Raw genomic sequence first — 16638 nt, forward strand, 5'->3', positions numbered from 1 at the left:
AGCCAATTCCATCTTCTATAGCTCAAACAGTGTAAATTATCACTCCTTTATTGGACTGCATTATTCTACTGTACAGTATATGTAGGGTTAAAAATAGGAATGGAAATCTAAAAATATTGCTCAGGACATATTCTGGTAAAAGCAACCTTGCAGTAAGTTCATTGATTTTGTGAATTCCCATGTAATATGTACAACACTTTACTGTACAAAATCTCATGTAAAATGTACAACACTTTACTGTACAAAATCTCATGTATAATGTACAATCCTTTTACTGTACATGTATGAATCATGCAGCCAAAGACATAAAGATCCAATACAACCATTTATATCTCAATATACCGTGATTGTTTTGAATGGAAATGGTCTACAAGCAAAGAGCAATTTCTCAAGCAACTAATCTACTGGAAAAATGGAAAACTAGCTGTTATTGGCAGAGAGGTTTGGAACTATTTTTGGTCTATTGACTAATTGAAACCAGGCAGGGCAAAACTCCACGTAACCAAAACAACCTGATATTGAAGGCGGTATTTTTAAACAGCTCTTACCCTAAAAAGACTATCGTAATTTCCACAATTTCACAGTATTATTCCAACTTCGTAGTGTTCATATATACTGTATAGAACACACGAGAATCACATTTTTTACTGCTCCGTGCCTTTAAACACACACTGGCATACAAATACCCTTATGAGTTACTTTTAACATACTACATAAATGTGTTTAATTTAAAACTTCGCTTTGTAGAATAACTGTCCTCTAACTGCCCTCCCACTGGCAGTCACTTCATTGGCCGGTGAACACCCATATACAAGTCTCTCTCTTCTGTGTTTTCAACTTGGGTAAAAATCAAGATGAATATTTGGCAGTGGATATTATACAGAAGTAACAGATGGGAAACTGGAGATTTATTTTCATGGTGGAGGAGGTGGAGTACGAGTGATGGTGGTGGCTGCCTGGAAGCTATGTGACTATGATTTCAAAGGAGTGGCATTAATCTGTCTCCTGTCTCTTTTTGGGCCAAAGAACAAGTTCAAGGTGGAAGAAAAACAAGACAAAAGTCACAGCAGAGAGATTGACAGGCCGGTAGGGGGCACAGATACCTGCCTCCAAAGAGATGGGACAAAACAAGCTTAGGGAGGAGAGGGTAAAGAAAAGATGTGGATTAAAAGTTGAAAAATTCAACAACATACCTCACAGTTGTATAAGAAGACTCACAGTATATGTAAGGAGAAGTTATGGAGGGAGGAATTGGTTGAATAGTAACAAAACTATACAACAGACTGACCAAAACTGGTCAATCCCTGGTCTAAAAAGGCTGTGATTTAAAATGAGCAAAACATCAAATAAGTCTATTAATGATACTATAAATTACTTGACAGCAATCGGTGTTTCTAACCTTTAATGAGTCTAATTCCCTTTAATTGACTGGTTTGTGTAATAATCAGGCTCCAGATGATGAAAGGCAGGTGAGTCCCTTTCATGTTTCTTTCATGAACTGATGGTCTAGTTAGGCAGAGAGAGAAGTCACAGACATCTATAAGGGCACAAGGCGAGACCCAGATGCAGCCACGGGAGGCAGAGGGTTTAAGTCTCTGATATTTATTAGAATCCAAGGAGTAGGCAAGAGAATGGTCATGGACAGGCAAAAGATCAAAACCAGGTCAGAGTCCAAGAGGTACAGAGTGGCAGGCAGGCTCACGGTCAGGGCAGGCAGACTGGTCAGGTGGCAGGTGGGGGGGAAGCAGGAGACCAGGGAGGAAAACCACACTGGTTGACTTGACAAACTGGCAACAGACAAGCAGGGAACACAGGACTAAGTACCCAGGGACTAATGAGGAAAACGGGTGACACCTGGAGGTTGGTGGAGACAATCACAAAGAAAGATGAAACAGATCAGGGCATGACAACATCACTCAGTCAGAAAACACCTTCCTTATGGTTTCATCCAGGCATTCGACTTGTAAGCAACAAAATATACAGTATTAGCACACAGTGTATGTGAAAGTAAACAAAATTATATATTTTCAGATATCAGAGATTTTTATGGTCTGTACAAGTGGCAGAAGACACACAAAGTACCATGTTGGTTTTATTGGAAGTGAGATGCATTTGAAGTCGATACGAAATGTAAAAACAACTATTTAATTCTTCCTCTGGATATCAACAATGAAGCATTTGAAACAGTTTTGTGGCATATCTACAATATTCGGTTTGGACTGACTCTATCCGCAGCCAGTTAGAAAGATATCAGAGGAGTACGGAGAAGAGGAGGGCGTAGTGTGCCTTGTCACTTTCACTTAGCTTTGCCTCCTCACTCCCTCCACAATGTTTTGAAACACCTGAGTGAGACATTCAAATTCCTCGTGTATCATTTGGCAGAACCTTGAGGTCTGCATTGACAATGATGGATGCAGCTGTCAGGCAGACTGACGTTCGGGTCTTAACAACATTACATACAAAATGTTTTTGCTGCTTTTCAAGGCTAATGCTGCACACCAGTGAGATGAGGAAACTGGCAGTGCCAAGAGGCTCTTGCAGTGGCAAGACACTGTACCTGCATCACACACCGTGCATCCCAAATGGCAACATATTCCATATTTAATAAACCAGGGCCCAAAATGCAGTTCTGATTCAATAGGTGCTATGGTCTCAGTATTGGTCTTCTCTTATACAATATGTTATTGGATTGTGTTATGGGTACATGTTCATGAGTTCAGGTATGATATATCATTGAACACTATGGAAGAGTAGACAGAGATCTGATTCTCCCATTTTGCATTATCATGCGTGTGAGGAAAGACACACTCTGTTAAGCAGTGGGTAGAAGTTAAACTTGCTCACTACTAAATTTCATTAAACAAGACAAGTTCATGAGCCGGGGAAGAGGGATCTGTTTTAAAGGGCCCGGAGTCAGAACGTTGCTGGCTCTGCTGCTCGCTAAAAGGCTGTTAACCTTGTTGTTGATCCTGACAGACAGTGTGCCTGCGAGCCGCGTGTGTTTCAAGTTTTATTGTCACGTGCACAAGTTCAGTGAAATGCCTTTCTTCCAGGCTGTCACGCCCTGACCTTAGAGAGCCTTTTTATTCTCTATTTTGGTTAGGTCAGGGTGTGACTAGGGTGGGTACTCTAGTTTGTATATTTCTAGGTTGGCCTGATATGGATCCCAATCAGAGGCAGCTGTCTTTATTGTCTCTGATTCGGGATCATATTTAGGCAGCCTTTTTTCCCACCTGTTGTTTGTGGGATCTTGTTTTTGTGTAGTGCCTGTTAACACTGCCTTTACTTCATGGTTCGTTTATTCTGTATTGTTTTTTGGTGAGTCTCATTTATTAAAAACATGTGGAGATCTACGGACGCTGTGCCTTGGTCCAATCATTCTAACAACGATCGTGACACAGGCTCTTTCCCAACAATGCAGTAATCCATATTAGATCTATCAAATAAAGTAGAACAAAAAACCCATGAGATATAGAAATAAAAAGGAACACGAGAAAGTAAGTAAGCTATATACAGGGTCAGTGCCAGGGTCAGTGCCGATACCATATGTACAATGTGCAGGGATACTGGAGTAGTAGGGTAGATACAGTGTGTATAGGGGTAAGGTTACTAGGCTTCCGGATATGATAAACAGTGTAGCAGCAGCATATGTGGTGATTGTATGTGAGTGTGTGTGCCTGTGTGTAGAGTCAGTATGAATGTGTGTCTGTGCGTGTGTTTGTGTGTTGGAGTGTGAGTGTGCATAAAGTGCATACCAATAAAATAAAAGGGTCAATGCAGATAGTCTGTGCAGCCATTTTGTTAGCTATTTAGCAGTCTTATGACTTGGGAATAGAAGCTGTTCAGGAGCCTGTTTGTGTAATACATGTTGCTCCGGTACGGCATGTCATGCGGAAACAGAGAGAAAGGTCTATGGCTTGGGTGGCTGAGGTCTTTAACAATTTTCCAGGCCTTCCTTTCACACCGCCTGATATACCGGTTCTGGATGGCAGCGAGTGCGGCTGGGCTGTCCACATGTCCCTCTGTAGCACCATGTGATAGAGGGCGGTGCACTTGCCATAGCATGCAGTGATGCAGCCAGTCAATATGCTCTCAATGATGCAGCTGTAGATCTTTTCTAGGATTTGAGGGCCCATACCAAATCTTTTCAACCTCCTGAGCAGGAAGAGGAGCTGTGTCGACCCGCTCCACTACAGCCCCGTAGATATGTGTATGTCTGTGTGTGTGTTACATGAGTTGTCTTGCCCACCCTGCCCCGCCACTGTACTGTAGCACTGAACTGTCTTGCTGCTGGTTAGCCAAGATAGGGCAGTAAGAAATGGGTCCCTGCTGTGCGTGCGTAATGGCATTGGTATGACACTTTATTACAATGCTATTAATTAATGTTCTATTGCTCTGTTATGATCAGTGTCTCCATGTCCCCTAGGGGCACATGGGTCCATATTCAAGTGTGTGTCCCAAATGGCACCCTATTCTCTATTTAGTGCACTACTGGGCCCTGGTCAAAAGTAATGCACTATATAGGGAAAAGCGTGCCATTTGGGACACAGTTCTAGACTACAGTATGATAGTCAGCCACATGCTGCTGCTTCTGATGTAAGAGGTCTGGTCTGGCTCTGCACTGGGCTACTAATGCAGGTGGTTACATGGGGTTGTGTGTTAGGTCATTCGTGTAACATGGCATAATGGCATTGAAGGCTGTGTCAGGTCTGCTTTGGGAGAACACAACACACGGTAGGCAGGCAGCAGATACTTATCTGCTTATATCAGCAACCAAAAGCAGTTAACACTTAAAGGGCATTATCTGTTATATTATAATGGAGATATGGAGAAAAAACCTGGTGATTAATTAAGGCTGGGCTGTTTAAAGATCATTCGCAATCCCAAATGCCACCCTATTTCCTATTTGGTGTTTCTGATCAAATTCTTATGGACCCTGGTAAAAAGTTGTGCACTATAAAGGGAATAGCATGCCATTTGGGACAGACACAGGGACTGAGAGACTCCCACACCATACATTACCAACCCGCTCTTTCTGTATGGTTAATTTGTTTGGAAAATGTACTATTTGAATGCTCCTATTACTGCTGGGTCATGTAAGTGGAATTAATAACCATATTACTCACGTAGGACATGCATAAAGTGATGGCCTGACCTTCTCTTAACCTGTACTTTACAATGAGAATGGAAAATGTCTGTTCATTGAATATAGGTGGCTCTAATATAACCACTTGAGTTTAGTTTGAGCATTTTCTAAAGGGTATGCAGGCTATGTGTCACGCCCTGGCCATAGAGAGGCTTTTATTCTCTATTTTGGTTAGGCCAGGGTGTGACTAGGGTGGGCATTCTATGTTCCTTTTTCTATGTTTTTGTATTTCTTGTTTTTGGCCGGGTATGGTTCTCAATCAGGGACAGCTGTCTATCGTTGTCTCTGATTGAGAAACTCTCTCGTGCCCACATGGGTTTTGTGGGTAGTCGTTTTCTGTTGAGTGTTTGTATCTGCACCAGACAGAACTGTTTCGGTTTCGTTCACTTTGTTGGTTTTTGTTGTATTTTCTGTGTTCTATTCCTATTAAACAATATGAACACGTACGACGCTGCACCTTGGTCCTCACCTTCTTCCACCAACGGCCGTTACACTATGGTTGTTATAAAAACTGTCAGGCGTTTTCAACCAAGAATTCAATGGATTCTATTATTTTATCATTGCAGTATTTTCCATAGTATCTGTCTGTGTATAATATGCTATGTGAACAGAATGTACCAGCCTCAAATAGAATATGTACTCTGTTCAACTTTCCTAGACAGAATTGCGCCCAAGGCTAAAATAATGTTGTGATTTGGCAGTTGAATCAACTACACGTGTATAAACTAGAACCCTTAAAGTAATGATGAGTAAGTGATGATATTCCTAAGTAACATCCTGGCATTTGAAAATGTTTCTTCCCTGCCTCATCTCTAATTTTCCACTTTTCTTTTCCCCTTCCTCTTCTACCTTTTTGTTTATGGCTAACTCTGCTACTTTCTTCTCTCCTTCGGCAGTGGCTATCTTTTATCCATGAGACGGGCTGTCACTTACCATATCCATCTTCTCCTTCTCTCCTCCCAATAGCTCTTTCAACTCAGTGCCATTCTTTTCCGTCACTGTAATCTCGCTTTTTGGCTCCACCACTTTGTTTTGACCTCCAGCAGTGTGTGTGTGTGTGTGTGTGTTTGGTGGGTGTGTGTGTCTGGGTGTGTTCCTTCCTGCAGTTGGTTCAAGGCAGGGGATGAGGGAGGACAGAAAATAATTACATTAGCTGTCTCCCCTTCTCCCCCTCCTACTCCTCCTACTCGTCCTCTTCCTCTGCTTGCCAACGCTGGGGATCATTGCCATATCAATATTTTAGGCTGACATTGACATTGGGGCATGGCTCGGAGCAGGAAAGCAAAACAGGGAATATCAAAAGATTACTCTAGGAAAAATCATAACTCATCAAAGGGTTCAGTCACTGACTTTAAACGGTGAAACAGAGAGAATGAAAGTTGCAGCTCAGAAAGGGATGGTATGTTCCAGTTTGTTTGCCAGCTGCCAGTTGAAAGTGTTGATATTGCTAGAAAGAGAGCATCAGCCAAGGACATCTTAAGTATACTATAACTAAAAAAAGATTAAGGAGCATTTGATAGTTACACAGATCAAAGCTTTATGTTTGGTCTGTAACGTTAAAGTATTCACACACAAGACAATTTGTGTTATCACTGGTAGGTTCTGACTAACAATGTAAACTCACGGACAACTTGGAAAAGCTCAAACCAAGTTTTTTCACCCACTGAATCAAACAACTGCAAAGACAAAGACATGTTTACACAAGCACATATATACAGTAAATACCCTCCGACTATGAGTCACCTTATTGCACATCTTGACAGCCAACACATCTCTGCAGCTCGTCAGGAACTTAATTAGTTCCTCTCACTGGTGTAGACATGGCCCCGCCTCCTGTTAGAACTTTTGTGGGCATGTAAGTATATGTGTGTGTGTCATACGACTGTTTGTCACGCCCTGGTCAAAGTATTTTGTGTTTATCTTTATGTATTTGGTCAGGCCAGGGTGTGGCATGGGGTTTTTGTAATTGTGGTGTGTTTGTCTTGGGGTTTTGGTGGTGGTATTGGGATTGTAGCTTAGTGGGTTATCTAGCAAAGTCTATGGCTGTCTGGAATGGTTCTCAATCAGAGGCAGGTGCTTATCGTTGTCTCTGATTGGGAACCATATTTAGGCAGCCATATTCTTTGAGTTTGTCGTGGGTGATTGTCCTTAGTGTCCTATGTGTACTCTCGGTTAGTTTGCACTAGATGGGCTGTTTCGGTTTCGATTACGTTTACTGTTTTGTGTAGTGTTCGTGTTTCTTTATTTTATTAAACATGAATCTCAATCGACACGCTGCAGTTCGGTCCGACTCTCCTTCATCACCACTAGAAAACCGTTACAGAATCACCCACCAACCAAGGACCAAGCGGCGTGGTAAACAGAGGCAGCAGCAACAGCAGCAGCAGGAGAAGCGACAGGTGCAGCAGGAGCAACAGCAGCAGCAGCAAAGGCAGCAGCAGGAGCAAAGGCAGCAGCAGGAGAAGCAACAGAGGCAGCAGCAGCAGTTGGAGAGGCTGCACTCTTTGGATAAATGGACTTGGGAGGAGATCCTTGACGGACAAGGACCCTGGGCCGAGCCATGGATGGAATTGGAGCTGTCGGCGAAGCAGAGTGCTGAGTCTGAGAGTGTGGAGGATGTATTGGACAGAGTAGAAAGAAAGGTGTGGGCTTGGCATAGCATGCACAGCATACCAGTGCCAGCACCACGCATCAGGCCTACAGTGCGTCCCACCTGTTCAGCGCTGCCGGAGCCTTTCTCCTCTACAGCGCTGCTGGAGTCTCCCGCCTGTTCAGCGCAGCCAGAGCCTTTCTCCTCTCCTGCGTGGCCGGAGTCTCCCGCCTGTTCAGCGCAGCCAGTCTACAAGGAGCTGCCAGTCTGTAAGGAGCTGCCAGTCGGTAAGGAGCTGCCAGTCTGCAAGGAGCTGCCAGTCGGTAAGGAGCTGCCAGTCTGCAAGGAGCTGCCAGTCGGTAAGGAGCTGTCAGTCTGCAAGGAGCTGTCAGTCTGCAAGGAGCTGTCAGTCTGCACGGAGCTGTCAGTCTGCACGGAGCTGTCAGTCTGCACGGAGCTGTCAGTCTGCAAGGAGCTGTCAGTCTGCAAGGAGCTGCCAGGCTGCAAGGAGCAGCCAGTCAGCACGGAGCCGCCAGAGCTGTCAGTCTGTAAGAAGCCGCCAGAGCTGTCAGCCTATATGGAGCAGCTAGTGCCGCCAGTCTGCCCAGCGCCGCCAGTGCCCCCCGTCTGCCCAGCGTCGCCAGTCTGCCCAGCGTCGCCAGTCTGCCCAGCACCGCCAGGCTGCCCAGCGCCGCCAGGCTGCCCAGCGCCGCCAGATCTGCCAGTCAGCCAGACTCTTCCAGATCTGCCAGTCAGCCAGACTCTTCCAGATCTGCCAGTCAACCAGACTCTTCCAGATCTGCCAGTCAACCAGACTCTTCCAGATCTGCCAGTCAACCAGACTCTTCCAGATCTGCCAGTCAACCAGACTCTTCCAGATCTGCCAGTCAACCAGACTCTTCCAGATCTGCCAGTCAACCAGACTCTTCCAGATCTGCCAGTCAACCAGACTCTTCCAGATCTGCCAGTCAACCAGACTCTTCCAGATCTGCCAGTCAACCAGACTCTTCCAGATCCGCCAGTCAGCCGGGATCTGCCAGAACTGCCAGTCAACCAGGATCCGCCAGTCGACCAGGATCCGGCAGTCGGCCAGGATCCGCCAGAACTGCCAGTCGGCCAGGATCTGCCAGTCAGACAGGATCCGCCAGAAGTGCCAGTCAGCCAGGATCTGCCGGAACCACCAGCCAGCCAGGATCTGCCGGAACCACCAGCCAGCCAGGATCCACCAGTCGGCCAGGATCCGCCAGTCGGCCAGGATCCGCCAGTCGGCCAGGATCCGCCAGTCGGCCAGGATCCGCCAGTCGGCCAGGATCCGCCAGTCAGCCAGGATCCGCCAGAAGTGCCAGGATCCGCCAGAAGTGCCAGTCAGCCAGGATCCGCCAGTCAGCCAGGATCCACCAGTCAGCCAGGATCCGCCAGAACTGCCAGTCTGCCAGGATCCGCCAGTCTGCCAGGATCCGCCAGTCTGCCAGGATCCGCCAGTCTGCCAGGATCCGCCAGAACTGCCAGTCGGCCAGGATCTGCCAGTCGGCCAGGATCTGCCAGTCGGCCAGGATCTGCCAGTCGGCCAGGATCCGCCAGTCGGCCAGGATCAGTTAGATCCTCCATTCAGCCAGGATCCGCCAGTCTGCCAGGATCCGCCAGTCAGCCAGGATCCGCCAGAAGTGCCAGTCAGCCAGGATCCGCCAGTCTGCCAGGATCCGCCAGTCTGCCAGGATCCGCCAGAACTGCCAGTCTGCCAGGATCTGCCAGTCGGCCAGGATCTGCCAGTCGGCCAGGATCTGCCAGTCAGCCAGGATCCGCCAGTCTGCCAGCATCAGTTAGATCCGCCATTCAGCCAGGATCCGCCAGTCTGCCAGGATCCGCCAGTCTGCCAGGATCCACCAGTCTGCCAGGATCCGCCAGAAGTGCCAGTCAGCCAGGATCTACCGGAACCACCAGCCAGCCAGGATCTGGTAGATCCATCAACCTGCCTGAGCTTCCTCTCACTCCTGAGCTTCCTCTCACTCCTGAGCTTCCTCTCACTCCTGAGCTTCCTCTCACTCCTGAGCTTCCTCTCACTCCCGAGCTTCCTCTCACTCCCGAGCTTCCTCTCACTCCCGAGCTTCCTCTCACTCCCGAGCTTCCTCTCACTCCCGAGCTTCCTCTCACTCCCGAGCTTCCTCTCACTCCCGAGCTTCCCCTCGGTCCCGAGCTTCCCCTCGGTCCCGAGCTTCCCCTCGGTCCCGAGCTTCCCCTCGGTCCCGAGCTACCTCAGTCCAGTGGGGCCCGTTGTTAGGTTTCCTAGGCCAAGGTTAGCGGCGAGGGTCGCCACTCAAGGGACACTAAGGAGGTGGACTAAGACAATTATGGAGTGGGGTCCACGTCCAGCACCAGAGCCGCCATCGCGGACAGATGCCCACCCAGACCCTCCCCTACAGGTTTAGGTTGTGCGTTCGGGAGTCCGCACCTTAGGGGGGTTCTGTCACGCCCTGGTCAAAGTATTTTGTGTTTATCTTTATGTATTTGGTCAGGCCAGGGTGTGGCATGGGGTTTTTGTAATTGTGGTGTGTTTGTCTTGGGGTTTTGGTGGTGGTATTGGGATTGTAGCTTAGTGGGTTATCTAGCAAAGTCTATGGCTGTCTGGAATGATTCTCAATCAGAGGCAGGTGCTTATCGTTGTCTCTGATTGGGAACCATATTTAGGCAGCCATATTCTTTGAGTTTGTCGTGGGTGATTGTCCTTAGTGTCCTATGTGTACTCTCGGTTAGTTTGCACTAGATGGGCTGTTTCGGTTTCGATTACGTTTATTGTTTTGTGTAGTGTTCGTGTTTCTTTATTTTATTAAACATGAATCTCAATCGACACGCTGCAGTTTGGTCCGACTCTCCTTCATCACCACTAGAAAACCGTTACTGTTCCTTTTCACTTCATCTGACCTGACCTCGGGCCGAATTCCTCACTCCTCCTTAGTCCATGGCTGTCCTACCTTATCAGTGACTGAAACCAGAGTGTTGCCCTTACCCTCTGTCCATAGGATCCATGAGATTTAACAATGACATGTTTGACCGAATTTAAACTTCCTGTCTCCCCTCATTGTCTCACTCAGTAACTTTCCATACTCCTAGTTCATATCTACCCACCATTAACCCCAGCATACTGTATACAGTACCAGTAAAAAGTTTGGATACACCTACTAATTCAAAGATTTTTCTTTATTTATACTATATTCTACATTGTAGAATCTAGTGAAGACATCAAAACTATGAAATAACACATATGGAATTGTATAGTAAAAGTGTTCAACTCAAAATGTATTTTATATTTTAGATTATTCAAAGTAGCCAAGCTTTGCCTTGATGACAGATTTGCACACTCTTGGCATTCTCTCAGCCAGCTTCACCTGGAATGCTTTTCCAACAGTCTTGAAGGAGTTCCCACATATGCTGAGCACTTGTTGGCTGCTTTTCCTTCACTCTGTGGTCCAACTCATCCCAAACCATCTCAATTGGGTTGAGGTTGGCTATGTCATCTAATGCAGTACTCCATCACTCTCCTTCTTGGTCAAATAGCCCTTACACAGCCTGGAGGTGTGTTGGGTTATTGTCTTGTTGAGAAACAAATGAGTCGCACTGAGCACAAACCAGATGGGATGGCATATCACTGCAGAATGCTGTGTTGCCATGCTGGTTAAGTGTGCCTTGAATTTGAAATAAATCACAGAAAGTGTCACCAGCAAAGCACCCCAACACCAGCACACCTCCTCCTCCATGCTTCACGGTGGGAATCACACATGCGGTGATCATCCGTTCACCTACTCTGCATCTCACAAAGACACGGCGGTTGAAACCAAAAATCGCAAATTTGGACTCATCAGACCAAAGGGAATATTTCCACTGGTCTAATTTCAATTGCTATTCTTTCTTGGCCCAAACAAGTGTCTTATTATTATTGGTGTCCTTTAGTAGTGGTTTTTTTGCAGCAATTTGACCATAAAGGCCTGATTCACGCATTCTCCTCTGAACAGTTGATGTTGAGATAAGTCTGTTACTTGAACTCTGTGAAGCATTTATTTGGGCTGCAATTTCTGAGGTGCGGTTATCTCTAATGAACTTATCCTCTGCAGCAGAGGTAACTCTGGGTCTTCCTTTCCTGTGGCGGTCCTCATGAGAATCAGTTTCATCATAGCACTTGATGGTTTTTGCAACTGCACTTGAAGAAACTTTCAAAGTTCTTGAAATGGTCCGGATTGACTGACCTTCATGTCTTAAAGTCATGATGGACTGTTGTTTCCTTTTGCATATTTGAGATGTTCTTGCCATAATATGAACTTGGTCTTTTACCAAATAGGGCTATCTTCTGTATACCAACCCTACCTTGTCACAACACAACTGATTGGCTTAAACTCATTTAGAAGGAAAGATATTCCACAAATTAACTTTTAACAAGACACACCTGTGAATTGAAATACATTCCATGTGCCTACCTCATGAAGAGAATGCCAATCGTGTGCATCGCTGTCATCAAGGCAAAGGGTGGCTACTTTGAAGAATCTCAAATATAAAATATATTTAGTTTCTTTAACACTTTAGTTTACTACATGATTCCATATGTGTTATTTCATAGTTGTGTTGTATTCACTATTAGTCTACAATGTAGAAAATAGTAAAAATATATAAAAACCCTTGAATGAGTAGGTGTGTCCAAACTTCTGACTGGTACTGTATATTCATTATACATGTAAAGTAATCAATAAGTTCTAGTGTGGTAACATGAATATGTTTATTTCAAGCTAGAAGCCAACATCACTTTACCCAAATTCACCAATCAGATCTCTTGTCTAGAACTAGCAGCTTTGTAATGTGGTATGACAATAGGACTCTGGTTGGAATAGTTGCAAGGTTTTGTTTTATTTTATGGGGATAATATCTTTATTGTGTCATGTGCTCCACTATGTCAGTCTCTAAGGGCAGCTAGATTTCGCAGTGCCTTATGCAAGTTGTCAGTTCACATTTCTAATCGTCAAAATTTATCACAGTCCATATACGCCATGAATATTATTTCCTTGTCACACAACCAACATTTCATTCTTTGGAATATTTGTTTAGTCATTTACTGCCTTAAACTTCCAAATCACAGAGAGTTAGACATTGAATAACAATGTCATATTCCTTGCCGGGGGATATGGAAAGATTGAATTTGAAAACAAGCGGACTATACAATACACACAGCATTTACAACCCATTTTCCCCCTGAGGTTCTAGTATTCTTTAACATACTGAGGATGTAATGCTGTAATGTAAATTCATTCAGAAGTCTTTCACTGTGCATCGCGAGACAGGAGTAAAAAAACTGCACCGATAAACGCTGGTGTCAGAGTCTACAGTAAGACTTCCTATTGCTTGCCTGTGGGAGATAGAGAGACTGACAAAGTGACTCTCACTCATCATATGCTGAGCTTCAATATCCCCCAGTCCCAAATGGGTTAAATTAGCAAACACAGGGATGTTTAATACAGTTTGCTAGCTCATTTCGCTGCTAGCCTCTCTCATCTTCTTTCATGTGTGTGCTGTGAAGAAGAAGAAATCTCTATTTAGTCTGATTTCCCTGCAGCATCATATACTGTACACACTATATCCATAATACATGTAAGTGATGGATGCTATCATGTTGTTATGAAGATATGCTTGCGTTGGCATCAGTCAAGAAAACATATGTAGGTCTATATTACTGGCATGGTACTGTAAAAGGTCTGCTGGTTACTGTGGGCCTGTCCCAAATGGCACAGTATTCCCTATTTAGTGCACTGTTTTTAAAGTAAGCCTGGTCAAAAGTAGTACACTGTATAAAGAAAAGTGTGATATTTGGGATGTACCCTGTATGATGTCTAAAGGAGAATTATTCATAAGGATAGAGGAGAATAAATAATCAGCCATTACTCTTTGATTTAATGTTACCTCCACTATACCACAAATACATTAAACTGTCTTCAACCATACACAATGTCCATGCCCTTATTCTTGGTCTTTATCTCTATCACTAAATATGTTTTCATTAACTTGGCATTGAAATACAATGAATGCATGTCACATCATTCAATTATTTAAACAAAATCACATTCCTTAGTTGGGGGTAAACTTATCCCTTATCTACAAATCCACACAAAAGGAATGTCCATTGCCCTTTGAGTGAGGACTGGACTTTGGATATTAAAGGTGCAATGCAGCCATTTTCAGTATCAAACATTTCTGGCTAACAATTAAGTATCTTATTGTGATTGTTTTCAATTAAAATTGTAAAATAAATAAACAAAATAGCTTCTTAGCAAAGAGCAATTTCTCAAGCAAGAATTTAGCTTAAAGTCTGGAAATGGTCTGACTGGGAGGGGAAAACTGAAAACTAGCTGTTCTTGGCAGAGAGGTTTGGAATTCTCTTTCTTATAGGACTATTATCTAATTTACCGCCTGGTGATGTGGTCAGGCTGGCCAAAACTCAACCCCACCAAAATTGGCTGAAAATTCTCCAGAGTGGCGCTGCTGTCTAAGGCACTGCATCGTAGTGCTAGAGGCATCACTACAGACTGTGGTTTGATCCCGGGCTGTATCACAACTGGCCGTGATCAGGAGTCTCATAGGGCGGCGCACAATTGGCCCAGCGTCGTCTGGGTTAGGGAAGGGTTTGGCCACGGTAAGCCATCATTGTAAATAAGAATGTGTTCTTAACTGACTTGCCTAGTTAAATAAAGGCTAAATAAATTAAACAATAAAACAATTCAGGCAGTCTTTTCAAACGGCTTTTACTCTAATAGGGCATTATCATCATGTTCACAATTTCACAGTATTGCTCCAACCTCAGTGTGGAAATATACAGTATATCAAACACAGGAAAATCTCATTTTTGACTGCACTGGGCCAATTCAGTTTCATATTTTGTCCATGGACTCTGTTCACATGAGCATTTGATGTTTGGTCCAGTGTAGGAAACACTGGAGGTCACGAGAGTGAACTCTGCTTCCCCAATGGCGATCCAGATTGTCTATTAGTGGGACAAGTTCCCAAAATGGTGAAAATTGATTCCATTGTAGCAACCCACGTGAAAAAATACTATGGCAGAAATACTATAGTATTCACTGTAGTGTTTTTGTGGACCCTTCTGTAGCATTTACTATAGTATACTCTAGTATTTACAGTTACAGTATAAAGTATAAATACTGTAGTAAAAGAAAATAGTAGAAAATAGAAAATAGTAGTACAGTATAAAAAATAATGGAAACACTTTTTGTAAACTTAAAATAATTTAACAAACCAGTTTGAAAAACTAAAACTATACTGAAATGATTATTTTTTGAATGCAAAGTGAACTAAAATAAAAACCAGCATGAATTATGTTTTCTAAATTAATGGGGTTTTCAAGCATTTGGGGGAATTTCAAGCTAATGAATCTGGACGGGTAAATGCGGTCAGGAGATGAATGTTTAAAAAGTCCTAGTTTGTGCATCATCATCACAAGCTATCCCTAGCTCACAGGGGGGAAAAATGGCTAGGTAGCTAACTTGATTCTTCCTAAATAATACTAAAGGTAAAAAACATTGGATTGGAGTTTCCTTCCACCATATTTTTTGCACCAGTCTCGGTTATATTCCTTTTATCCAAGTCACATTAAAATGGACTATAATTTAAACATAACTGTCACGCCCTGACCTTAGAGATCCTTTTTATTCTCTATTTGGTTAGGTCAGGGTGTGACTTGGGTGGGCAAATCTATGTTTCTATTTCTTTGTTGGCCTAGTATGGTTCCCAATCAGAGGCGAGATCTTGATTTTTGTTAGTTGCTGTATACCCTGCAGAACTTTACGGTCGTTTATCTTTTGTTTTTTTTGGTGTTCATCAAAATAAAGATGTACGCTTACGACGCTGCACCTTGGTCTCATTCCAACAACGGATGTAACAATAACCATATATCTCGAGAGCCCAAAGCCATAAAACCATGTGTTCTCATTTCAACAATTGACCACAGCGGGGCCAACATGCACAACTGTCCTGACACACTCTGTCTAACCGTTAATAATCACTCCGTGCAATACGGTTTTGGACTTTCATCACCCCAAAATGATTTTACAAATACAAAAAAATGCACTTATTGTGTACCGTTTTAACACAGATTCCCACGGAGGTGTTTTGCGTTGCGCTTCCTGAGCTAATGGAAAGGGAGGGAAGAGAGAAAAAAAACTTTTGTCTCAAAGCTGTATTGCACACAAAAAACTCAGTAGAAATCTGTGATACATTTGAGATTTACATGATTATCAAAATGTCACTCCAAGGAAAGCCTACATGAAACACAGCCCTTAATTTAAGTGTTTCTAAAATCCCCCATGGGAAAAAGGAATGGTGAAAAAACGATTGCAACCATATTATCAACACACAAGGCGAGAACCAAATGCAGACACAGGAGGCAGATGGTTGGAATCTTACAATGTTTATTAATCCAAAGGGGTAGGCAAGTGAATGGTCGTGGACAGGCAAAAAGGTCAAAACCCGATCAGAGTCCAGGAGGTACAGAGTGGCAGACAGGCTCGTGGTCAAGGCAGGCAGAATGGTCAGGCAGGCGGGTACAACATCCAGAAATAGGCAAGGGTCAAAACCAGGAGGACTAGAAAAAGGAGAATGCAAAAAAAGCAGGAGAACGGAAAAACCACTGGCTGACTTGGAAACATACAAGACCAACTGGCACAGAGAGACAGGAAACACAGGGATAAATACACTGGGGAAAATAAGCGACACCTGGAGGGGGTGGAGACAACCACAAGGACAGGAAAAACAGATCAGGGTGTGACACATATTCCTGTTTGACCGCTAGGTTTTATGGCTATTATGACACCTCCACTGTGGGGCTCTATGTAGCATGGGAGTCATGAGAAGTGCT

The 16638-nt window shown here is 44.1% G+C and overlaps 1 protein-coding gene across 1 annotated transcript in view; it reads right to left on the bottom strand.

Annotated features, from left to right (window-relative positions):
• Positions 1 to 16638, bottom strand: part of LOC112215607 (cadherin-18) — a 374693-nt gene that overhangs the window by 305316 nt on the left and 52739 nt on the right. The window lies entirely within an intron of this gene.

This window comes from Oncorhynchus tshawytscha, linkage group LG16, assembly GCF_018296145.1.
Source record: "Oncorhynchus tshawytscha isolate Ot180627B linkage group LG16, Otsh_v2.0, whole genome shotgun sequence".
NCBI lineage: Eukaryota > Metazoa > Chordata > Actinopteri > Salmoniformes > Salmonidae > Oncorhynchus > Oncorhynchus tshawytscha.